The following is a 25,299-nucleotide window of genomic DNA, read 5'->3' on the forward strand; positions in this document are numbered from 1 at the left end:
ATTAGTTTAACTGAAGGATCGTAGTGAGGTCATTCAGGACACCAATCAGGTGTATGCAGGCATGTTGGCTCAGTTGCAATTATGTGTCAGCATAATCTGTGTATCATATTTTTACACAACATTTATTAAATACATTTTGATTCCAAGATTTTCTTAGTCAATTTGTGAATCCATTCCATCGTTGCCTTTTCACCTTGTTTGTAATGACACTTTATGGTCCCAGTATTTGATGAGAAGGTGATGGGCAATCCAAATTTCCTCGAAACAGAGGATGTTACTGTCCTATGCCACAAGCACCATCAGAAACCAAGGAAAGACTGGGATGACATTCCAGAAAAGGACATAAACACCCCACCTAAGGGAGTTTGAAAACAGAGGGATTGAATATTGGCCTGAGAGGTCCTTACTGGGTCCGGTCCGTATGGGGCTCCCACCATGTATTTTGTAGGGGGTTTCAGGTTTTGTTACATCACTGTTGGAGACAGCAGCACAGCTTGGCCCCACCTGCAGCTAAGAAGCACCTCAGAGCACAAAGAGCCACTCATGGTTATCTTGTTGTGCAAGAGTGGGTGAAAGTCACAAATTCAGGCCAACGCGATGGAGTGCGGGCCAGATAAAATCACCAGGTTAGTTCTGTTGAAAAAGTTACCTTCAAAAGTCCTGTGTGAAAAGCTGCGTTCACGGTAGAGGGGACCACAAAGGGCAAAATGAGCACTGTGGATAGTTGTCTATGAAGTGCGAAGAGGAGGTCGGACATCATTGATGGTCATTGCTATATCGTGACGATCCATTTGGGCATCACAAATGGTCATTACTGGAGCTTTGCACTGGCAGTCACCATGAGTTGTCAATGCTGTAGCGCAAAGTGCAGATCTTGCTTTGCTGAGCGTCACTAGTGATCACTGTAGCATGAAGAATTGGGTTCCCCAGAGCTACGTTGTGATGGGCAGTGCAGGCTGTCAAATCTTAGTGTGAAATGGCCCATTTGTAGTTGTGAAGAGACAAAAACTTCATGATTTTACCTTTTCTTGTGGAGAGGGCTCAACTGATGTGACATCAAGGGTCCAGGACATGAGAGGCATCTCTTGACGATCAGGAACTCACTCCACCAGAGGCCAGCAGGGCTCAGGCAGCAGGTCAGCTGGGCAGATGCAGGAAGGCCTCTGGAGCTTATGTCCCTGTAGCTCAGAACAGGAGGTCAGGCAGCTGACCCTTGAAGTCACTGTGGCCTGAAATGATGGGTGCAGGTTCAGTCTTCCTTTTCAGCTAGTAGGGCAACTGGGCAGCAGAGTAACAGGACAGCAGAGTGGCAGTCTTCTTGCAGCAACGGAGCACAGGAGTTCTTCTTTTGTAGTATTCACAGGTCAGGAAATACACTGAATAGCTGGGTCTGAGTGCTCACTTTGAAGTAGGTGAAATAACTGAAGGTTTCCATCCCCAGAGGTGTTTGGAATTTCCTGCCTCCCTGCCCTGGCCCCAACTTGTCTGGGGTCATAAAAGACTGGTGTCAAACCCTTTGTGAGTGTGCTCAGGTAGAAGCTTTGTGATGTGCAAGTGTGGTAGGTGACAGCTCCTCCCCCAATCAAGTCGTAGATGGTCCATCCTGCCAACACCTATTCTCCTTTGTCTCACTGTCTGGGTGCAAAACACAAAGACCAGCTGCCAGCTACACCTAGCCATATGGCCCAGGATACAGGTTGCAGGCACCAAATGGTTGGGAAAAGAAAATGCTAATGTTCTAAAAGTAGCATTTTCAGAATTTTGAGTTAAAATCCAGCTTAATCATTAAAGAGGGATTTAAATTACAATTCTTTAGACACCAAACGTGACATTCCCCCTTGTTCCCAAATGAAATTTAGGACTTACGAAACATAATAAGGTAACTCAATATTTTCCTATGAGAGAGGTAGGCCTCACGGTAGTGAAAAATGAATTTGTGGGTTTTTTACTACCAAGACATGTAAAACCTAAAAGTACATGCCCAACCTTTTAAATACACTGCACCCTGCTCTTTGAGCTGGTAAGGGCCTACCAGTGGGGTGTCTTGGATGTATTAAAAGGGAAGGTTTGCGTATGGGAAAATGTTTGTTTTGCCAGGTTGAAACTACACACACAGGCTGCAATGCCAGACATGAGACATGTTCTGAAGGGCTATTTAAGTGAGTGGCACAATAAGTGCTGAAGGCCCACTGGTAGCATTTAATTTACAGGCCCTGGGCACATGTAGTAGCAATTTAGTAGAGACTTACAAGCATTGTAAATATGCCACTTAGATGTAAGGTAATTTCACCATGTTTAGAGGAGAGTGCACAAGCAGTTTAGAACTGGTTAGCACTGGTAAAGTGAACCAGGTCCTAAAAGTCAACAAAAACGTGCTCAGAAACCAGGAGGGTGAAGGCAAAAAGTTTAGGGATGACCTTGGAGAAATAGTCAAGTCTAGCAATTGGCTACTGAAAAGAAATGAAAATTAGGATTTCATCCACAAAGTCATACATTTTTTCATAATCACAGACCTGTAGGAGGGCATACCCTAATTTGTCTGGGCCTCGAATGTGCAGTCAGGAATAGACAGTTTGGGACTATGTGGGCCATGGGTTGGCTTCAGTGCTCTGCTTGCTCACTCACTCAAATGCAATGTGGGGCTGTTGTAAATACATTTTCCAGGGTTACTTCAAGTTCCCAATACAGCTTATTTAGACTGAAATGGATCATGTGTAAGGTGCCACACAATGTATGGTAAACGTGCACTCATATTCTGTGTTATTACACAATGCGTGAAGGAGAATGTTATGTATATTTAAAAAAATATGATAGAGAAAAATAAGTCTTTACTTGTGAATACACGTTTCGTGAGACAAGTGTATAGTTTAAACATTTAGGTCACACCTTTATGAATCAACTTCACAGCATTTTGTATGCACATTTATATATTAAATGACTCTTCCAGTTAATGCTTACTACTCTGTATCTCTGAACCCAAAGAATTATATTTCTTTTGCTCATACAATGACGAAGGATGGGGCTGAGGAGTAACTCAGAGAAACTCCAAAAACTAGTGTCCCACGACCCCATCAAGGAACATTATCGGCCATATTTGCAAGAAATTGTGCAACAATGCGTTGCAGCAGCGATGCATCAAAAATACTTACAATATGCAGAAATCCTTTATGATACCATGAATGCATCATATTTACAATATGGGGCACCATGGCATAAGGACTAATGGTGTGTCAGAAATTCTGACACATCTGTGGGAACTTTGCCGTAACGGATTAGCCTCAAAAGTGGTGAATTGCTGAAGTTGACTTCAGAACTGATCCAACTTCAACAATGTGTCAAAATTTAGAAGTTCTGCATCAGTTTTAAATCACGCTAGTAGCCTAATGCTTCAGAACCAATATAAAAGACTGTAAAATGGTGAAATATCACCATATACACTTTTACATTGGTCCTGGATGGAAGAGGTAATGTCTGTAGTATGTCTAAGTGTCACGTTACAGTCGGCATAGTGAACTTATGTGTATGTAGAGACCTGGGTATGTGTGACATAGTGAGTGACAGTGAATATGAAGTGGCAATACATGTATTACCTACCTTATGTTTGTACTTACCTGTTGTCCTTTGCTGTGCGCAGGCCTGGACCTGGGGACCCCTTCTCCATGGTGAAGTGACAATCCTGACCTGTCCCTTTAAAAACATACGCAATGTCATATTGACTTGCTGAAAAGGTGCCATGGTCCCAGTTTGGTCAAGGAGTCCTACAACATGTGTAGACCCACTCCTAGCAGAGGGGATGTGAAATACAGACATATTCCAGTGTGTAAAGTGACTTCAGCTGGTCAGATTCCTATTGCAAAGCCACACCCGGGTTAAAGTGGCGTAGGAATTTTGATGCATTTTCGACTCTGTGTGTCATTTGCCAATGATGCGTCACTTCCCTAAAAAGTTGTAAATATGTATGTGTCCGTTCTGCTTGGGATTTTAAGAGGGAACGCCTACCTTGCATATGATTAACTTAACCTGGTGCAGCTGGTTGTAGCACAGGTAAAAAATGATGCACAGGAGAGAACATTGACACATTTTGCCTAATGCGTCACAATGCAAATATGGAGCACTGAATGTGTCGCCGCTGCATCAAGAAAACTCATGCAGTGGCGGCGCAAGCTCCTTGTAAATATGCCCCTATATTTTTAGGACGATTCATCTAGCACTATTTTATGCCACAAAAGGCAATTTAGAGGCACTATAGACTTGCTTCTCCAGAAAAACACAGTACAAATTAGACAGGTAGAGACTGAAAGTAAAAAATGAGTAATATGGAGGGGAAGAAGGAAGAGTGAATACAAGGAAAAGGAAAATAACAGTACGTGAAACGAAAGAGGCAAAGAGACAAGCATAAAACAAAACAAAGCGATACGTAGAAAGTGGGGAAAAGAACGAGTAAGGAAAGAAAAACAAATGAAAAGAAGGAAGAAAGAACAGAATAGAAAAAAGAAAAGAAGGATAAAGAAAATTGAAAGAAATATAGGAAAAAAGAGAAAGCAAATAGTAGAGAAACAAATACTTCAAGTATGAAAGAAACTACAAAACATAAAAACATACAAAACAAATATTTGAGTGGAAGAAGGAAAGGTAGAAGGAAACACAACATTAAAAACAAAGAAGTAAGAAAAATACATTTAGAAAACCGAACACAGAAGGAAGGAAAGTGGGAAGAAAAGAAGAAAAAAGAAAACTGCAAGAGGAAAAGAGTAAATATGATAGGAAGAGAAGTTAAAAATGAGACAAACATGAAAAAGAAGAAAAAGAAAGATGGTAAGTAGAAACAAAACAAAGAAAAAAAGAAAGACACATGAAAATGGAAAGAGACAAAGGGTCAGTGGACCAGGAGGAGCGCATGTTTTCCACTGCACATTGCTGCAGGAGTCCCTCCCTTTCATTTAACTCTAGGCATTGAGAAACTTTGGTGTCAGCCCGCAGGAATGGCAGCAACAAATGTGTCTGGAAAACCTCTCTCTAATTAGCTGCCTCCACACTTAAAGGGTCTTACACTTCTAACTCAAAGAGAATTAGTCGATCGAGTCCAGGCTTGTTAATTGTCCGCTTGCAAAAGGGTTTTCTGCTATACACACATTTCTATTTCAGGAACAATTTCCTTTCCATTGATCTCCCCTGCTTCCCATGAATTAGAAATGCTCGGCTCCTTCTGAGGGGCGCCGAGTGAACCAGGCAATCAGCAGCAAAGCAAAGAAGTGGGGCAGTCAGAGTAATTACACCAGGCGTGGGGGAGGGCGGCTGGCTGGGGGTAGGGGTGGGGGAAGAGAGGACTGGGGAGAGGTGAGGGAGGAGAGGCTGGGCTGGGGGTTTGGGGTGAGGTGCTGGGCTGGGTGGAGGGAAGAGAGGGCTGGGGACAGGTTAGGGAGGGCGGCTGACTGGGGGTAGGGGTGAGGGAAGAGAGGGCTGGGGACATGTTAGGGAGGGGCGGCTGGCTGGGGTAGGGGTGAAGTGCTGGGCTAGGTGGAGGGAAGAGAGGGCTGGGGACAGGTTAGGGAGGAGAGGCTGGGCTGGGGGGTTGGGGTGAGGTGCTGGGCTGGGTGGAAGGAAAAGTGTGGTGGGAAGAAGCCTGCTGGATTGTGGTGAGAGGTAAGCGGGGAGAGGTTAGGGTGGAGCGGCTGGGCTGTGGTGAGTAGAGGTGAGGTGCCAGGCTGGGTGGAGGGAAGAGAGGGCTAAGGACAGGTTAGGAAGGAGAGGTTGGGCTGGGGGTAGGGTTATGGTGCTGGGCTGGGTGGAGGGAAGAGTGTGGTGGGGAGAAGCCTTGTGGATTGTGGGGAGGGCTGAGCGGGTAGAGGTTAGGGAGGGGCGGCTAGGCTGTGGTGAGAAGAGGTGAGGTGCCGGGCTGGGTGGAGGGAAGAGAGGGCTGGGGACAGGTTAGGGAGGAGAGGCTGGGCTGGGGGTAGGGGTAAGGTGCTGGGCTGGGCGGAGGGAAGAGTGCAGTGGGGAGAAGCCTTCTGGATTGTGGGGAGGGGTGAGCAGGGAGAGGTTAGGGAGGGGCGCCTGGGCTGTAGTGAGTAGAGGTGAGGTGCCAGGCTAGGTGGAGGGATGAGAGGGCTGGGGACAGGTTAGGGAGGAGAGGCTGGGCTGGGGGGTTGGGGTGAGGTGCTGGGCTGGGTGGAGGGAAGAGAGGGCTGGGGACAGGTTAGGGAGGGGCGGCTGGCTGGGGTAGGGGTGAGGTGCTGGGCTAGGTGGAGGGAAGAGAGGGCTGGGGACAGGTTAGGGAGGAGAGGTTGGGCTGGGGGTTGGGGTGAGGTGCTGGGCTGGGTGGAGGGAAAAGTGTGGTGGGAAGAAGCCTGCTGGATTGTGGTGAGAGGTAAGCGAGGAGAGGTTAGGGAGGAGCGGCTGGGCTGTGGTGAGTAGAGGTGAGGTGCCAGGCTGGGTGGAGGGAAGAGAGGGCTAAGGACAGGTTAGGAAGGAGAGGTTGGGCTGGGGGTAGGGTTATGGTGCTGGGCTGGGCGGAGGGAAGAGTGCAGTGGGGAGAAGCCTTCCGGATTGTGGCGAGGGGTGAGCGGGGAGAGGTTAGGGAGGGGCGGCTGTGCTGTAGTGAGTAGAGGTGAGGTGCCAGGCTAGGTGGAGGGATGAGAGGGCTGGGGACAGGTTAGGGAGGAGAGGCTGGGCTAGGGGTAGGGGTGAGGTGCTGGGCTGGGAGAAGGGAAGAGTGTGGTGGGGAGAGACCTGCTGGATTGTGGGGAGAGGTGAGCGGGGAGAGGTTAGAGAGTGGCGTCTGGTCTGGGGGGTAGGGGTGAGGTGCTGGGCTGGGTGGAGGGGAGAGGGGGCTGGGAAGAGGCTTGGTGGATTAAGGGGTGGGGTGGTTGGAGCTGGGGCTAGGAAGGGGTAGCTAAGATGGACGGAGGGTAGCGAGGTGCTGGGCTGGGTGGAGGAAAGAGAGGGTTGGAGAGAGACTAGCTGGACTGAAGAGAAAGGTGAACTGGACTGGGGGTTTTGGGGCCATTGCTGCTGGAGGGCAGCTGGGGGAGAGGCTTGCTGGACTCTGGTAAAGTTGAGTTGGTAACAGGCAGGCCTGTCTGAAGGGCCGGGTGAGCGGGCAGGTTTGTGAGGTGGGCTAGGCAGGAGGCATGTGGAGGACACAGGCGTAGCTTAATCAGTGAAATTCAGGGGGTGCGAATCTCAAATCTCCCAACTATAAAAGTGGTAGGCCCCAGGGTGGTGATGAGATGGGCAAGGTTTGGGATGGACTCTTCTAATGAGAAATAGGGTCTGCATTGATTTGCATTAGGTGGGCTTCTGTCTAGAGGCGCACAGTGGGTCAAAAATAATGAGTTGGAAAGCTACCCGGAGGGTTTGCCAGTGGTTAGACTATTTGCAAGCATTTGTCAAATCACCTTTAAACCTGGAAACCTAAGACTGGCGCAGCATTTCAAGCCTACTACTGCCAAGGTTTGTCATTTCCAAAACGTAGTAAATGTGCCCCCATTCGAGGTGTACTTCTGTGGGCACACATTTACTACTTTCCTGGTAAACTGTTTACTATACATAGTTGAACTCCTGATCCAAAAAATGCACAGGTTAAAACCTCTTATTGAAATGACAATGACCATTAAAACCAAGAGAGACCTAGTAGATATGATTCCAGGCCCCAACTACCAAGCCACGAGTGCATTTATATGGAGGGTGTCACACCCCAAACAACCACCCTAAAGCTACGTCCCTAGTAGGGGTTAAATATCCTTGTAGGCCTCTTTATGCAACCAGGTGTGCCCAGGTTAGAGTCAGCTGGAATAAAACTCTAAAGTGTTTAACCAGGACTGACAGAACAGTGGCTTTGTGTGTGAACTGGATACAAAGTCATTGAAATGTCCTGCAAAGTGCATCCAGGTGCAAGCAAAGGATTTTACTTATTTATGTGCATTTTTAATGTCTAATTTAAATTTTCTATAGTCTAGGATGTAGGGTGTGAAGCTATTTATTTCATAAGTTAATGTTAACTTAATTTGTGATGTTCACTACATATTTAATTTGTAATTCTGTAAAATATTTAATTGATTATTAATTTAATTATTTAATTGTATTTTGCGGTATTTATTGTATAATTTAAATTTTAATGAATAATTAATAATAATGAGAAGTAGGTTGTTGGGTTTGTAGGAGACTAAGGCTAGCACTAATTCAAATTATACATTATACATGTTTTTCATTTATTTTATGTTAATTAAATATTTAATTGTAATCAATTATATCATAATTACGTGATTATTTGTGATATCAATAATACATTGTATTTTATTTAATTGATCATTCATTGATACATGTATTTACTAATAACCATTCTTAAATACATTTTATTTAATTACTATTTTGATGTTCTTATTGTTTTATGTATATTTCATTTTTAAGGTTTTTAATTGTCTTATTTGATAGTAGGGTGGAAAGTGTATTCATGTTACATTTATTTATTTTTTATATTAAATTATTTTTATTTTATTACTTTTTTATTGTTTTTTTTCAATTACATTTACTTGTTTGTATTTATAACACATATTTATATTATTTTGAAAATGTTTATGTTGTTTATGTTGTTGGATATTTAAATGTTTTTTAATGTTTAGGGAATGGAATAGTATATCTAACTCTTCCAAAATCCATCACGTTCCCTGATTGTGCTTATGTTGGAGTGGAAATGGTAAATCTAACTCCTCAAAAGCCCAACAATTTCTCTACTGTTGTTTAGATTGAAGTAGAAATAGTAAATCTAACCCCTCCAAAGTCTAGCATTGCCCCTGATTTTGCTAACTTTGAAGTGTGAACAGTAAGTTTGCCTCTCAAAAAGTTCAACTCTTTTCTTACTGTTGCTTAGGTTGAAGTGGGACTAGTGAATTGAATCCCTACACATACCAGCACTTTTCCTACTGTAGCTTAAATTGAAGTGTGAATTGTAAATCTAACCCTTCCAAAGTCCAACATTTCCCCTACCATTGCTTATGCTGAAGTGGGAATGGTAAATATAACCCCGCCAAAGTCCAACACCTTCCCTATTGGATGGGTGCTGTCAGGGGAGCCAGCAGGACCACGAGAACCATGGGCCTCACCCCACGGCCCCCGTGTTAAATATGTTGTGGGATGTCCCAGGTGGGACCGGGACACCCAATTATTTGGAGAAAAAAAAATGCATCCAGCGCCTGTGTTGTCCCATGGAATGATGTGGGCGGGGGTTTTGTTTATCATCCTGGGGACTTATGCCCAGAAGCCTTGTATTCATCTTCCTGCAGTGTTTAGCATTTAATATGGCAATGTGGGCACTCCTCGTCTTGCACTCATTCATTCAGACTTTATTGATTTATTGACTAGGTAGACAGGGTTCTTGGTATAGAAGGCCTTGTACGTGATGCAGCTGACCTTGAAATTGATCTTGCATGGAGCTTCCAGGGAAGTCAGTGTAGATCCTTTAGCACAATGGTGATGAAGTTGGATTTCTACAGCCCCCTAGTGAGCCATGGTGCTGGATGAAGGTTGCTTTCATGGGGCCTGAGAAGTCTCTGAGATACCGTCAAACAGGGCATTGCCTTCATGTAGGTGGCAGAGGACTAGAGCTTGAAATGTTGTTGTGAGATAGAGAGGGGTAAAATAATCCAGCCTTAGACTTCTCGACAGTTTGTTCTCTAAGTGAGAGGTTTGTTTTGAGAGTGAATCAGAGGGATTTGGTTTGCTTTGTCAGTTGGGTGTAAAGCATGTTAGGTTTATGTTGGAGAGACATGACTGAGTCAGAGAATATTTAGTGATGTTGTCAAACAATAGGAATTCGCTATCTGTAGGGTTTAGTTTCTGGCAGTTTCTTGACATCCAGGTTTGGATGTATTCAAACCAGGTTTTGCGTCTCTGTATTTTCTTGGTTGAGACAAGTTTGGTTTCTTCTGCAGGGATTGTTGCCAATGGATTCCTGTAAATATTGAAAAAAATGATGACAAGACACAGCCATGGGGGACAACGCATGTGAAAGGGAGAGTTGGGATTTGGTATTTCCTGTCTGACGGAGTTGCTGTTGGTGGGTGAGGTAGGATGTCATTCATTGTAGGAATATGCCCAGTGAAGCCTAATGCAAGTTTTCAATGTGTGTATCGATGCTTGAGTGTTGACGATATTGAAAGATGCAAAGAAAACAAACAGGAGGCAGGGTTGTTCTTGTCTTTGGAAAAGACAGCTTCATCTACTACTTGGAGCGTGGCTGTTTCAACACTTAAACATGGTATGTGAATTCTGGTTGATAGTTTTGATGTAGGTTAGTCGTGCTGATGGAATTCTGTGCTCCTAATGTCCTCCTATACCTGAATGCTTACAGAGCGGAAATTGACAAGGTCAGCTGAATCTGTTGTAGGCATTCTCAGCAGGGGAGAATTTGTCGACTTTGTGGCTGTCCGAAAAGATGCCCAAGGTTAGCTAGGCACTTTCAGTGTAGAGAAAGAATGTGAGGACTTTTGCTTGCAGATTCCTGATGACTGAGGAGGAATGTTTTCCGCTTTTGCAGGAGGTAGCTTTGAGTGAGTTCAGAATGGTGAAGATGAAGGACAATTTGTTATGGTGGAAATATATTTTAATGTCATCAGCAAAGTAACGGAGTCTTCCATAATGATCATCTCAGCATGGTGCCTGCAACGATTTCATGCAGTTTCTGTGCAAGCGAGGACCATGCTTCATTATGGATTTAGTGTTCACACTCTTGCTTTCAATACACAATCTATTTGAATTGTTAATTTTTTTGAGTTTAGTAAAGTGCAGCACACAACCTTGCTGTTGATTCTTGTTCCTTGTTCTTCATTTCTAGGTGGGCCATCTCTGCCTTCAGATGCATGTAGTGCTGGCCCCAGCTGCTTACCGTGTCATTGGATATTCTGAGAAGCTATCGATTGTGAATGAAAAGCATTTCCTTGAGGCGAGACCTATTTTTGGATGGAGTAATCAGGGAGAAAGAAGCCCAGTTTTCGAGATAGAGAGAGGAGGGAGTTCTGTCATGCTATCAGCCAAGGTTTTGCCTTGACTGTCCTGCTTTCAAGTTCTTCCTGATCAGTTTGTAGACATCCTCTGTGTTGAGACTTTAGCATCAAGTGAAAGTTTTCCCAAAGTTTGGGGACCTCAACATAGAGAGACCTTCCTCCATTTTCGTTGCTTTCAAACCCTTTTGCACAGATCACTAGGCTTGACTAGGTTGCAAATTCCAAACGGGGCCTCGAAGAACAGTTTTAATGGTTTTTCTGATAATGTGAAGAGATGAGATGGTCTGTCAGAGGGGAGTGATATACTCATTGTGGTGGCAAACACTTGGGTTCTTGCGTCATTGGCTCCATCTTCACATAACATGCGCATGTACACAAAACCAAAATGCGATCCCTTCTCTGTCTATGGGTTTATGAGCGCCGTATCTGAAACATACAGTTTGTTCTAGTCCCTTCAGGGAGTATCAATAGTACCCAATGCCCCACCTACTCTATTCATTACAAGTGTTTATTGGTAGTACTAAAAATGGGTCTTGCTCCTCTTTTTTGTTTCCTCTCTCATTTTAGTTGGCTGTTCAGTATTATTTAAGATTACACTGAAAGCTTCTGCTGGAGGATCATTTATTTACGCACAATACAATAGAAAAGGATGGACAAAGCCAATAGGTCTCTTTGTATAATTAAAATGGTTGGCAATTGGTAGCTGAGTTTGTGCATGTTTTTGTCAGCCCTTCGACTGACCCGCGACTCCTGGCTAGCATCTTGAGACCCCCCGGGTGATAAGCTGTGCTTTATAAATGCTGATTAATTAATTGATTGTTGGGTTTTATGAGTTGGTGAGCCACTGTAGGCGGAGTTCTGTGAGTGGGTCAATTTGGGTTATTGAGGATAAATAAGTGAACAACTAGGCATGTGGATAGATGAATGAATGGGTGAATGACATCACCAACTGTGGGACTGGAGAACAGTCCTCTGCTACCAACTTGGCAGTGGCCGTCCATGCACTTACTTGTTGTATTACTGATTTACCATTCCATGCTCACACTCACCTACCTATTTGCTGACTCGTTGGCTCATTGTCTCAGTCCCTCACTCAGCAATCCACACAACCATGCTCATAGGTCAATCAATTAAAAATCCTTTTTTTTAAATAAGAAAAAAGACCTTGTGGCTTTGCTAGTTATTGCTGTGAAGGTTAGTCCCTAAGACAATCTTTTTTTAGTGATCTTGTATATCTTCACCTGAACCCTTTGCCTAAAGAGCATAAAGTGGAAAAGGTCAGCTAAGGAAAATTGAGCAGAAGAGTCATGACAATAACACATCCAGACAGGTTTCTATGGATATTTCTGGTCACTCATGTCATAAAGAATGGAGCGCACACGTTTGTTATTCCAAAATTAGAATGTCGCCGCAAATCAAACACTGGACCTCCCTGTGTTTACTGTAGTTTCCCTGTGTTTAAAAGTTTACAATTTTCTCTACTTTTGAAAGATGGTGCTGAGTTTGAGGCAAAAGCAATTTCCTCAGTTAGTAAACCAACAAAACTGCGAAAAATCAATTTACTCAAATATTTTAACAGGGATTATTAAACAACCAGACCTACACAAATATAGATGATTTGCAAGAAGTTGTTGGTTAATACTTCTAGCAAGTATGTCAAATTACTTTCCTTCCATTTTTCTTTGTGAGAACCAGTTAGGAAAAATGGGAGAAAGACTTTCAACCATCCACGCAAATTGCTACTTTGCCTCAGAAGCGCCCTCTATACACAGTAAAAGGAATTTTACAAGCCATGTGCAGTTATCTGCCTCTGCAGCTAGGTGGCACTCTAAGGTTTACCTTGTTTTATGGCAGCACCACTCCTTGTTTAGAAGGAGAACTGTTGTTCATTGCTTTCTGTGTATTTATGATGTTGTCTGCACCTACAAACATTTCACCTTGTCACCACTTCAGAGCAATTCACCTTGCATCATCATGGAGAAATATTGTTGATCCTTTACGGACAGATGTATGTCATTACATGATGACTTAGGGCCTGATTCATAGGTTGGCGGATAGCCTTTCCACTTTATTACAAGTGTCAGAGAATATAATGCACTTATAATATATAGGATAGGATATCTGTTACGTTTGTGATGGCATATACCATCCACCAAACTTTAAATCAGGCTCTTGGTGTGGTTATGGTGTTCATTTCACTAAGACCAGTCCCACATCAGGTGAGGATTTTGCCTTTGTTCTGGGTGACATTACGGCTGCAGTGACTGAATTTGCAGATGGACTCTGTAGTCTGAAGTCCATCATCCCGCTGTTACTTCTCTCAGTTTCAGTTCTTCAGTGTGTGCTTGTTTAAATAAAAATAAAAAAACAGTATTGGGAGATATACCCTATTATATAACTGGTGCCTTAATGCAACACACACAAAATGTGTGATGCCACTGGGTGCAGTATTTAACGGGTGCACAATTATGTTGCCATTCTGAGTTTTGTACCTTATGATGGGGAGGGGGTAATGTGTAGGTGTGGGTGTAACTTACGTAATTCTCTATAGCATGATTACTTATAATTATTGCAAACCTACTTGTAATTAAGATTACTCATGTGAGAAGCATAATCGAGCATTAAGCTCTTTTTTCTTAGTTCACCCTCGCTTCCAAAGTGGGCCAGAGGATACATTTTGCACTAAGAAAATAACACTAAGGTGGTCATTATTACCCTGGAGGTCTATCAACCGCCAGGGTTAATGTGGCGGTATCGAAGATCGCAACATAATGAGTGTGGCAGGTTGGCTGCTGCCAACCCGCCACTTTTCCACTCATTCCGTCATGGCGGTATGAACCGCCGGGCTGGAGATGTTCATCTCTGACCCAGCAATCCACAAAGGATCACAGGCGGTATTAGGAGCTGGCCTACAGCCATGGTTTATGCAGCAGTAGCACCACCATGAAAACCATGGTGGTAGGGCTACCGGTGACAGGGAATTTCTTCCCTGTCACCGGTAGATGACTCCCCCCCAGCAAGCACCTGACACCCCACAGTCACAGCACCCCCCACTACCCCTACTCACATAGTACTCCCCCTACTCACATAGCGCCCCCTACTCATATGACAGCCTTCGCCCCCTAAGCCCCCTCCCCGAATGCATGCTCACAGACACCCACACGCACCACGCATACATCCACACTTCCAGACAGGCATCCACTCACACTCATCCATACATGCATTCACTCACACTCACCCATACACGCATTTACTCACACGCATCCATACATACATTCACTCACACATACTCACACACATCCATACACGCATTCACTCACACATACTGACATACATCTAAACATGCATTTACTCACATATACTCACACGATTCCATACACGCATTCACTCACATATACTCACATGCATTCAGGTATGCATACACACAAACATCCAAACACGTGTACTCCCACACATACACACTGACATGCAGTCACACACTCACTTCAACATTCATAAACGCATTCACTTACACGCATACAACCACGCATACACCATAACACTCACAGTCGCATTCACACGTGCACATTCATACACACACGCAGACACCACACACTCACACACAACGCCCCCCCAAACTCCCACCTCCCCCCCGTCGGACGCCCGACTTACCTTGTCTGGCGAGGAGGTCGTCCGGCAGGGAATGGGAAGGGGCGCTGCCACCGCTGGCAGAGCCCGGCCAGCAGGACACCTCCAGGCCGTATTAATGGTCTTAATACGGCTGGCAACGTCCTACTGGCGGGGCAGTGCAGGTGGTAGCAACGCCAGAGCGCCACTGCCCACCAGCATGGCTACTGCTGGATATCCGCCCACAGTGTGGCGGGCGGTCAAGCTCAGAGACCTCCAAAACTCTTAATGAGGGCCTAAATGCTACAGGATGTGAACAGCAGTAGCCAACAGTTGCTCACTCTTAGTTTATTGCTTATGTACTCCTGTACTAAGACTTTTGCCCCAGAGTACTCTTAATTACTCAAGATGGAGTAGTTGCATAATTTGGGTGGTTTTGCTGATTGTGCTGATTGCAAGTGTGTTTACCCCATTCTGAGGCGCTACAACTCAGGACTCATACGGTTTGCCCACACAGTTTGCACTAGGTTTCACATGGTGAAACTCATCCTGGCATCCACCGGTGGGATACGGGATCACACAGCACATTCCTAATTGAGGCAAATCATTGGAACACCCTCCCCACCAGCCTCAGGACCACCCAGGACCACTCCGCATTCCGGAGACTCCTCAAGACCTGGCTTTTCGAGCAGCAGTAACCACCCCTCCCCCCTAGCTCCTTGAGACCCGCACGGGTGAGTAGCGCGCTTTATAAATGTTAATGATTTGATTTGATTTGAAAAACAGACGTTTGTACCTGAATAGGGACTAACACTTGACTGAGAATAGGAGCCTGAGACTGCAATCAGGAGCCGGACTCAAGAGTATCTCACGCGTCATGCATAGAATTTTGAGTTGAACCCCGCTTTGCACTGCAACCCAGAGGGGTGCTTTCCGTGCAAGTTTGAGGTGGGCTTCTTACGGTATGGACCGCGGGGCTCTGAGAAAAAGTAGGAACATTTTGTCAGGTAGGATCCCTCCTCCATCCTACATTTTTTAAATACTAGGAGTCTCACACTATGTGAACCATGGAGTATTGTTTTTAATTAACTGGGTGAAAATGCAGTGCAATAGGCTTTACTATGGGGACATAAAGTTGTGTGCATTTTGCATTATCTACATTTCCTTTTCCTCACCCCCATGCTTTCCATTATAGATCCACAGAAAGAACCACTCTACATTAGCTAAATAAAATCAAGCCCCGCCAATGGGATGGGATAAATATCCCTTACTCCCCACGCGCCTTTGGCGGGTTTTTCTGTCTCCTTAAGCCAGGACACTCTGTGGTCGGTCCATTCTGTGTAGTGGCTGCAGTTACGTCTCCTGCATGTCTCTTCCTGCTGGGTAAAGGTGGTAATTTAGAAGAGCAGTGTGGAGTTGCTTCCCCAGGGACTCTTGCAAATAGGAGTGGGGTCAGCTAGAGCAGGAGGGCATATTTTCGGCCACATTAAAGGTGGTGGATGGGCACGCTTTTTTAACCCTAGACGTCCTAGAGATGGTGGACAGGATCAGACTGGAGCAGAAAATAAGCTTGGTCACCAAAATAAAAGTGGCCCCCATTTATGAAATGGGTTGTAGGAAAGTAGTTCACATCTGTAATTCAAAAACCTTTGGACATTTCAAGACATGCTGTCTAGGTGGACTTTGAGGGGTGGGGAACCACATGCATTTCTTGTGTTGCAGGCAATGTGTGGTAATATTCAAGAAACGTGGCAGTGAAAATGTCGATGTTCCCTTGCAGTCTAAAAGATAAAAACATTGACACATCCCTGCTTTACTACCCACAAAGTGCGATTGGTCCATCCATGCTGCATGGGGTGAGATAACCGCATCTGCAGCCTGCACAGTGCTGCTTGCTACCGTCACCTAGCCTTTATTTAAAGATGTTGACAACACAACATTAACCCACCCACAGCCACAAAACCACTACATCACAAGCCAGCCCACAACCAGCCATGAAACCAGCCCATAAACTAAACTGTCAGATTGCCTTTTAAGCCAGTCCGACCATGGTGGAGGGAAGCAAATTGTGAAAATCCCAGACTTGACTGCAGCAGGGTGTTGATTTTTCACACCCAGCTCCTTCACTGTTAGGGCACTACTGGGACATCCTTTGGTATCACTATGGTCAGGTGCTCTGGATTTGTTCAGAAGGAGAACAGGGATGAAGGGAGTTTACATGTCAATTACTGGTTAGGTTTACATTCTGAGTACTAAGGGGCATATTTACAAGAAAGTAGCGCATTGGTGCCGATGCGCCACTTTTCTTGCGTTACTCCTGCCCCATCTAACGACACCATGGTTGCGCCGTATCTACAATACGTCGCACCATGGCTGTCTTTAGGACAATAGCGTCAACATTTTTTATGCTATTGTCGCGTTTTGCTGAACTAGCATTTTCCTAGTGCAGCAAAACACAGGGAGGCCCACCGATTAAAATGGGTGCATCGTCTTAATGCCTGCTATGAGCAGGCATTGAAAATGATGGAAAAAATGGTGCAGTGAAATGTTGTAGATTTCACTGCGCCTTTTTTTGGACCTCCCTGTGTCGGAACAACCCCCTTGCATACATTATGCCTGGCACAGGCATACTGCGGTGCAAAGGTGTACAAAGTGGCGCAAAGCAAGCAATGCAATGCATTGCGCCACTTTGTAAATGTGGCATGGGAGAAAGGCCTCCTTAACACCGCCTTAGCATAAATAAAAATGATGGTAGGGCGGTGCAGGGTGGCGCTAGGGACTTGTAAATATGTCCCTAAATGCCCTCCCGCCGCCCTCACGTAGATGATGACGGGACTTCCTGGATCTTACAAGGGTTCCAGAGTCATGCTGGGAAGAGAAAATACTTCTCCCAACTCATTGGTGGACAGGAGTTTATTAATAGCCAACGTAGAGCAGCTCTGTCTTGGGGTGGGCTTCACTCATATAATGAGGACTGGAACGAGGGAGAGTAAGGCTAGGACTAATGAAGAGTAGCACCAACTAATCATTAAAGTATGAGTAAGAGTTTAGTGCAATCTCTGGTGCCAGAGTGGACAAAGCCTTCACAATCTCACCAACCTTCATAAGTGTGAATGTTGGAAGAGTGCTGTGCTGGGACAGGACAGGAGTGTGTGAGAAACATTTAAGGACAGATTACAACAGCAACATTATCACTGGGAACAGCCTGCGTTGGTGCCATGTTGGTGGGGGATGTTATCTCCACTAGCTAATGTGCCCACTATATTCAAGAAACCTTTCGAGAGTGAAGGTGAGTTTGTAAAGTGGATGAGGGAGGTGTTTCCATAGACCACTTTGGGGAGTACTTGTGACCGAATGAGGTGTGTTTGTTTGGGGGGGGGAGGGTTCTTTCATGACTGTGGAACGGTAGGGGGGTGGTCATCAGCTCTGGTGTTTTTTTAGTGTTTATCAAATGTAAAATACAGTATTTTGTGTTTATTCCAGCGGATTTGGAAGTGCTCCATATTTTAACAAATATGGGCAACAAAGCACAGGCAACAACATTATTTGCCTGGAATCAGGAAACCTCTGGTCAAATTTGTGCATTTTTTGGACAAACGTTTGCCAGCTATGCTATGCGCAAACCTGAGAAATTGAGAACCAAAACAAAATAACTGAAAGAAAGGGGCCCTTAGCTCAATAGCAAATTTTCTGCACCCGCACTGGGCCAGGAGGGGCAATCATTTAGGCGGTGCAGAGCTCCATCGCCTCCCCCTAATGCTGGAAGTTCCAGCGTGAGACATCAGTAGCATAGAAAAGACATGACACAGCTGGACAGCCATCACACCGTGGAAACCTATACCCCTAGTGCACGATGGCTCATCCATGTTGGCTGCGACATCCTGCTGCAGACAGTGCTTAATGTATACAAAATTAAGTGCCAGGGCCCTTCTCGGAAGGCCACGCAGTGCCCCTACCAGCACTGCCAAGGATAGTACCAACATAACACCCAACAATTGCACTCCTGCAAGTGTGACACTTCAGACTATTTCAGGCCACACAAAGCTATAATAATGGCGTGAGAGGCTGGTATTTTTCATTTTCAATGTGATTTGACTTACGGGTGCTGTGCTCATTTAAAAATTAACCAGGCAGTGGCACTAGAGCGAGTGTTGACAATTAAGTGCTTGTGCCAAGCACCAGCTCAAATTAAGCACTGGAACCATATATGGCTGACTTTGGCCATGCCGGCCTGAGGCAAACTTGGGAAACTTCATCATTTCTTGAGCAATTGCCCGAGTCTCTCCACCTATGCAACCATAATTAAACATCTGCTCACCCCTACCCCAGACCACACGTCCCGTATTCCAGCTCCTTAGGTGGGCGTGGTCTAGGCTAGCGCAGAGTGACTAGGCCTCTCTCTCACAATGTGGTGGTTGTCAATAGCTTGTCTTCACACCACTAGACAAGCGATATCCCTTGGAAATGCAGGGACATCACGAGCGGAAAGGTAGGTAGAGAGCTCTGTGCTCATCCAAACAGGACATAAAGAGCAAGCCCTTCATGATGTCAGCATCCTTCAGAGGATTTTAATAGGGGAGCATGAAGATGGGAAGAGTGTCGCGCAGTGAAAGGGAAGCGCGGCGGGGGGAGAGGCAGCGCGCGGGCTCGTTACGCGGGTGACATTTTCAATACCAACATCTCAAGCTGGTGTCAGATAAGAGGAGAGAGGAGAAAAGGGGAGGCTGCATTGGTTGAAATGAGGTTTGGAAATGAACCTTTCAGGCGAGTGGTGAAATGTAAAATTTTAAACAGGTTTAGCGCAGATCCTTTATTCGTCTCTCAGCCACCTGAGACAGCCCCCTGGGCCTGCAAGACAAGCCGCAGCCACCGTGTGAATGGGATCCATAGAAAAGATTCATTTGTGGCCATTCAGAACATAAGCTCCTTTGGGCTGCTTCGCCCGTCGCGGACGGGGTGCACTGAGCAAATTTACAGTTTTTGTGTTTAAAAAGGATCAAGCATAGCTGATCGTGAAGGGATTAGTTAAGTGTGAAAAGTGAACGGCGCCTACAGTAGGTATAGGCAGGGCCACTGGAATTATGTGGCAGGGTTGGCTAAATTTTGTGCAAGAAAATGCAAATTATGCAGCCCAATGTGGCACATTTGTTGATAGTATTACTTCATTATTTTGTCATTTTTACTCACAACACTGTCTGGGCAAAATGTAATCTCATTACCGCCAGTTTAACCACTAAATGCAGAAATAAGCAGCTGAATGATGACCAGTCAATCTTTGTGAAGGGCATTTCACTGCGCACAAATAAGTTGCCACATTTTTAATAACTTTTAAACCATTTGAACTAGAAGCTATTTTTTTAAAAAATCTGCAGATTAGGCAGCAGATGATGGATTAATGTGGCAAATGTGGCAAATCCATAATAATTTGTGGAAAAGCTGTGGCCACAGACTTCCTGATTCCCATGGTCCTAGATATAAGGGCTACCCATTGACTGAACTGCAACTACTCTATAGCCTGCATTGTGCTTTCCTCTGTGGCAAGTAGAATGGTGATACGACTGAGGTGTGGTGAGATGTTGGCATCATTCTTCTTTTAGATAATAGCACTACTTGAAATCACAAGTCTTTCTGCGGATGGGTCCTGTCGGCGAGTGGTAAGGAGTAAGGCTTCCAATCTAATGATCCATCATGCACCATCAATGTTGTGGAAGAGACGTTCCTCCTTTCAATGGAGTTCCACTTCAACATGTCCAGCTTAGACCTTGCGGCCCGTAGCAACATTCTAATGAGCATAATATAGGGTCGGACACTTGGCACGCCTGCACTTGTCCTTCCAAGTGCATCATAGTAAGTGTAGGTAGTTGAGACCAAGTCAGAGGCACTTGCAAAAAAACTATCTAAACAAACTAGTAAATTATGTGATCCAGGGCCAATTCACAAAGTTGACTCCTGAAACCTCACAGGCACGTCACATCTAGGTCGGGGTTACAACATAACTGCTCACGGAAAAGGTTTTTCATGTAAGAGCTCACCTTTTCATATCAGGGTTTAAGAACCAAGGGACCAACCTCTGGAGGTGGGATCCCAAAGCATCATTGCTTTTTGCACACAGAGTGCCTTTGCGACCTGCTGTGATCTTTGTGCTACGATTGATGTAATAATCATTGCAGAAGGCCCTGCCCCCATTAGGATGCATGAGGCAGAAGCCTTTTAGTGATTACTTGAGAATGATTGAAAATAAGGGATGAGTAGAAAAACTCCTTCCCTGTAATTACATTCACTGAATTGCAAATTATTTTTCATAGCAGTCCCGGTTCTATAAAGAGAAAGGAGAAGCTTTCAAAATGTAAAGGTGGCATGCAGTGAGTTACACCTGGGGGTGCACCCAGGGGTCCCCCGAATAACTGTCTGCTCCCCCATGCCAAACAAACGATAGGTGGACGCTATCCTGTGTGAACATCTTTGTGAATGGGCAACCATCTCCTTAGGAATCAGGTCAATAGTTTTTCAGCTCCAGTGGTAAATCATTAGAATTTGGTTGGAGGAGGGGCCCTTTTAGCCACCCCCTTCTACTGAATCGGTGACAAGTGTCATTTTGAGAGTCAGAAAGTAATTCCAGTCTGAAATGTGCCTTTTGTGTATTGCAACTTACCTTTTTGTGGTTGGGAAGCTTGTGAATTTGCAAATCCAGGCTTTGCACCCAACCATGCTGGCTACCTCAGGCCCACTATGAGGATCCTTGCCAGGAAGCTTCTTGGTTGGGCTGGTACAGGGAATAGCTTTGTAGGAAGGGAAGAGGTATCATGTGAAGAATAAGGGTTATCTTACCCGGTTTATTTTTACTTCAGTTTTTTTGTTAGGCGTGGTTGATTAAAGTCTAACCTCCCACCATCCTTAAGTGTCATTTACATTTACTAATATTGTTTCTATTAGTTTAGGATGTATCATGTAGAGGACTTAAAGCAAAAAGGCCTTATTCCTAAAGTTGTGTTTGATAAACTTGCAAAGATTTAGGGCCTGATTTTAACCTTGGCGGACGGCGGAGGCCGTCCGCCAAGGTTCCGCCGCCAAATGACGGCACCGCGGTCACAAGACCGCGGCGGCCATTCTAACATTTCCTCTGGGCCGGCGGGCGCTCTCCAAAAGAGCGCCCGCCGGCCCAGAGGAAATGCCCCTGCAACGAGGACGCCGGCTCAGAATTGAGCCGGCGTAGTTGCAGGGGTGCGACGGGTGCAGTTTGCACCCGTCGCGTATTTCAGTGTCTGCATAGCAGACACTGAAATACTTTGCGGGGCCCTCTTATGGGGGCCCCTGCAGTGCCCATGCCATGGGCATGGGCACTGCAGGGGCCCCCAGGGGCCCCGTGGCACCCCCTACCGCCATCCTGTTCCTGGCGGGAGACCCGCCAGGAACAGGATGGCGGTAGGGGGTGTCAGAATCCCCATGGCTGCGGAGCGCGCTCCACAGCCATGGAGGATTCCCCCGAGCAGTGGAAAGTCGGCGGGAGACCGCCGACTTTCCGCTTCTGACCGCGGCTGAACCGCCGCGGTCAGAATGCTCGTGGGAGCACCGCCAGCCTGTTGGCGGTGCTCCCGTGGTCGGTGGCCCTGGCGGCCACCGGCCGCCAGGGTCAGAATGACCCCCTTAATCCTGTGTTTGCAGAAGTTATTTGATTTTTGTGGGATTCACAAAAGGCCCATACAGGCGTCCCGGACATCTACATCAACCACAGATTTCCAGAACTTTGATGTGCAAAATGTACTGAGTAAGAATTTCTACTAGGTGGAAAATTCTGCACGAGTAAATCACGTAGGAATTACATTTCCAATAACCCATTAGGGGTGGTCAGAATTTTTTATTCCGATGTCCGAATTGGAGTAATTCCACATTACTCATGTAACATGGAATTGCTACTTAATTCTGCCGGCCAAGTTAAATCAGTACTGTAATGGTTTTAAACAGAGCTGGAAGAGGGAGCAGTCCCTCTATGTTTAAAAATCACTGCAGATTAAAGTTTAACCCGCAGTGAATGTCATACATTGAGGGTCTACTCCGTCTTCCAGCCCTGTAAAGTATCACTGCAGTGCACTGCATATCTCTTGGCACCCTTCATAAGTATGTAAGGACGCTGAGTGGTATTCACTGGAGTTGATAGCCCTTGATGCCCTTACATAAGTATATAAGGGCACTGGGGTGTATGGACTGCCCTTGAGTGCACAACATACCCCTTGGTGCCTTTACATAAGTATATAAGGGCATTGAGGGGTATGCTGTGAAGTGCATTCCCTATGGTGTACTTACATACTCTTGCGTTGCACATTAAGATATCCACTCTGCGCCTTGGCCGAATTCCGTGTAATTCCATGGAATTTTAAAGTAATTCCGAGGAATAAAACTCCACCAATTCCACCCATCCCTAACAATGCCACCTTGTACTACCACATGAACTGTGGAGGCCTTCCCTCCATGGAAAATAACTGGCCTCTTACAGGAAAGAGCAAAATTGCATGTCTATAATGGGTTGGAAACCACATATAGATGGTTTGAGAATAAACACAAATGGGTGAGATTGTATGTGTTTACAGAGCTAACCGCTCTGGAAAGCTGACACGGCTGTCCCTGTCCTTGTGAATGTAGAACGTTTGCAGTTTACAAGAGCCAAATTCCACAAAACCTAGTTGTGAAAACCGGGAGACCGAACTCACACCTGGAAAGAGATGTTTTGGGCACTAACCAGACTTTATATATGTAAATTGAGAAAGCCAGTCTAGTGCTAACTGTCGTTGCTCACTAGAATCACAAGATAAGTTTTTTCTGAGGTTTTCAGAGTTTTTCTTTGAAAACAGGGTGTGCAAGCAGCAGACAGTAGCACCTGATGATGAAAACATACACCCCTGGAAATCCTGGGTGGATTTGTGACGATTCTGTCTGCATAAGATAATCAATATTGACCTTTGAACCCTAGGTCTCTGGTGCAGCCCCACCCACCCCCAAAGAGTTTTCCCATTCATGAATGATTCGGATTTGATTTCCTAATATGTAAAATTTTGTCTGATTTTGGAAATAGTCGACACTCCAGATAGACCCAGTCACTCCTTAAATAAGAGGCAGAATCAATGCAAATGCCATAAAACAGCCATCAGACGCACCCCTTACTTATTGTCAAAGTATTACCTTGTGGCTGATGCTGTTTCCAGATTTGAATGGACTTCCTGTGCTCTGCTGTACTTTTACTTCAAAGTTTGTTGTGGTTTTATTTATTCCAGTAGGGAGCCCAGTTGACAGGATTCTAATTGGTGCTCCAGGGTCCACATTTACATACATTGATGCTTTGAGATCTAGTGATCCTCTGGCCCTGAAGACGGTCCACCGATGATGGTAAACGTTGGGTGGCGCTGGGGAGGTCTGTGGTATTTTTAGGACTCATAGGCCTTTGGTAGTAGGCTCTGGACACAAGATACCAGCAAACCACATTTCGATATAAAAGTCTAAATCTGTGTAATTTCACAAAACGTTCATGGAGCTTCGATAAATTCATTTTGATAAATACTGTGATTTCGCGTATCCCTATCTCTAAGGAGATGTGGAAGGACGTTTGCTGTGGAGCTCATTGTATTTCTAATGTGGGTTTTGGATTGGACCCCGAACATGAGATTCTTGTCTTTGATGCATAGCTCAGCGATATGCTGGTCCAAAGTGTTCACCTGCTCCTGAGTGTGCTAATTAACATATGCGGGGCAGAATGTCCACATGGTACACTGCAAAGAATGCACCGTGTGGAGATTTCATCCCGAATGCAGAGATTTCACCCCGAGTGAAGAGATTCCACCACAAGTGCAGAGATTATGCCCGAAGTGCAGTAACTCTGCCCTCATACCTTTACAAATAGCATTGTAGAAACCTTCCTTCTAATTTTTCTTTATCTTTAATAGGATGCTGTTCATGCACACATAGCTGCAACCTGCTGTATAGCCAATGGAAATCATATTATTTCCCTCACCTCCTAGAATGTAAATATTGGGCAAATACTGAATCCCATTTTTTAGAAACCATCATTGGAAAAAGTGGGCAATACCTTAATTAGAAGGGGGATTATCAGACTAAAGAAATGTCAAGTCAGAGAAAAAAGGAGTATATGTGGGGTGGAAGAAACTACACTCTAATCTGATACATTCTCTCAGTCTATAAAACTGCTTTAACTGGGAGATCTCTCCACATTTCGAAAAAGGCGTCCAAATGGTTCAGAGATGTACTACAAGCAAGCACTTTATCTATCTATCCTTTGTTCTGCTGGCACAGATTCCCAAACAAATGTGACCCAGCTGGTGGTGTTTAGAATGCACATTAACCATGAAAAACTAGACAGACCCACGCATGGCATATATTTAATCCATTGGAGAAAATCTCTTCAGACCAACAGATTATCAGATAGGACACGAAGACCAATGTTTTAGAAGTAAGACCATGCCAAATTATCAGTGGCTAGTTCTCATTGATACATCATGATTGAAAATTGGCATTTTATGGCACAGAGGGGGTCATTCCGACCCCGGCGGGTGGCAGAAGCCGCCCGCCTGGCGGGAACCGCCAAAAGACCGTACCGCGGTCAAATGACCGCGGCGGTCATTCTGACTTTCCCGCTGGGCCGGCGGGCGACCGCCAGAAGGCCGCCCGCCGGCCCAGCAGGAAAGCC

General features: G+C 45.3%; 1 protein-coding gene across 1 annotated transcript in view; it reads right to left on the bottom strand.

The window, feature by feature from the left end:
- KCNH8 (potassium voltage-gated channel subfamily H member 8) overlaps positions 1 to 25,299 on the bottom strand; it is a 915,601-nt gene that overhangs the window by 237,641 nt on the left and 652,661 nt on the right. The gene's annotated exons all lie outside the window — the stretch shown is intronic.

This window comes from Pleurodeles waltl, chromosome 10 (genome assembly GCF_031143425.1).
Source record: "Pleurodeles waltl isolate 20211129_DDA chromosome 10, aPleWal1.hap1.20221129, whole genome shotgun sequence".
Classification (NCBI taxonomy): domain Eukaryota; kingdom Metazoa; phylum Chordata; class Amphibia; order Caudata; family Salamandridae; genus Pleurodeles; species Pleurodeles waltl.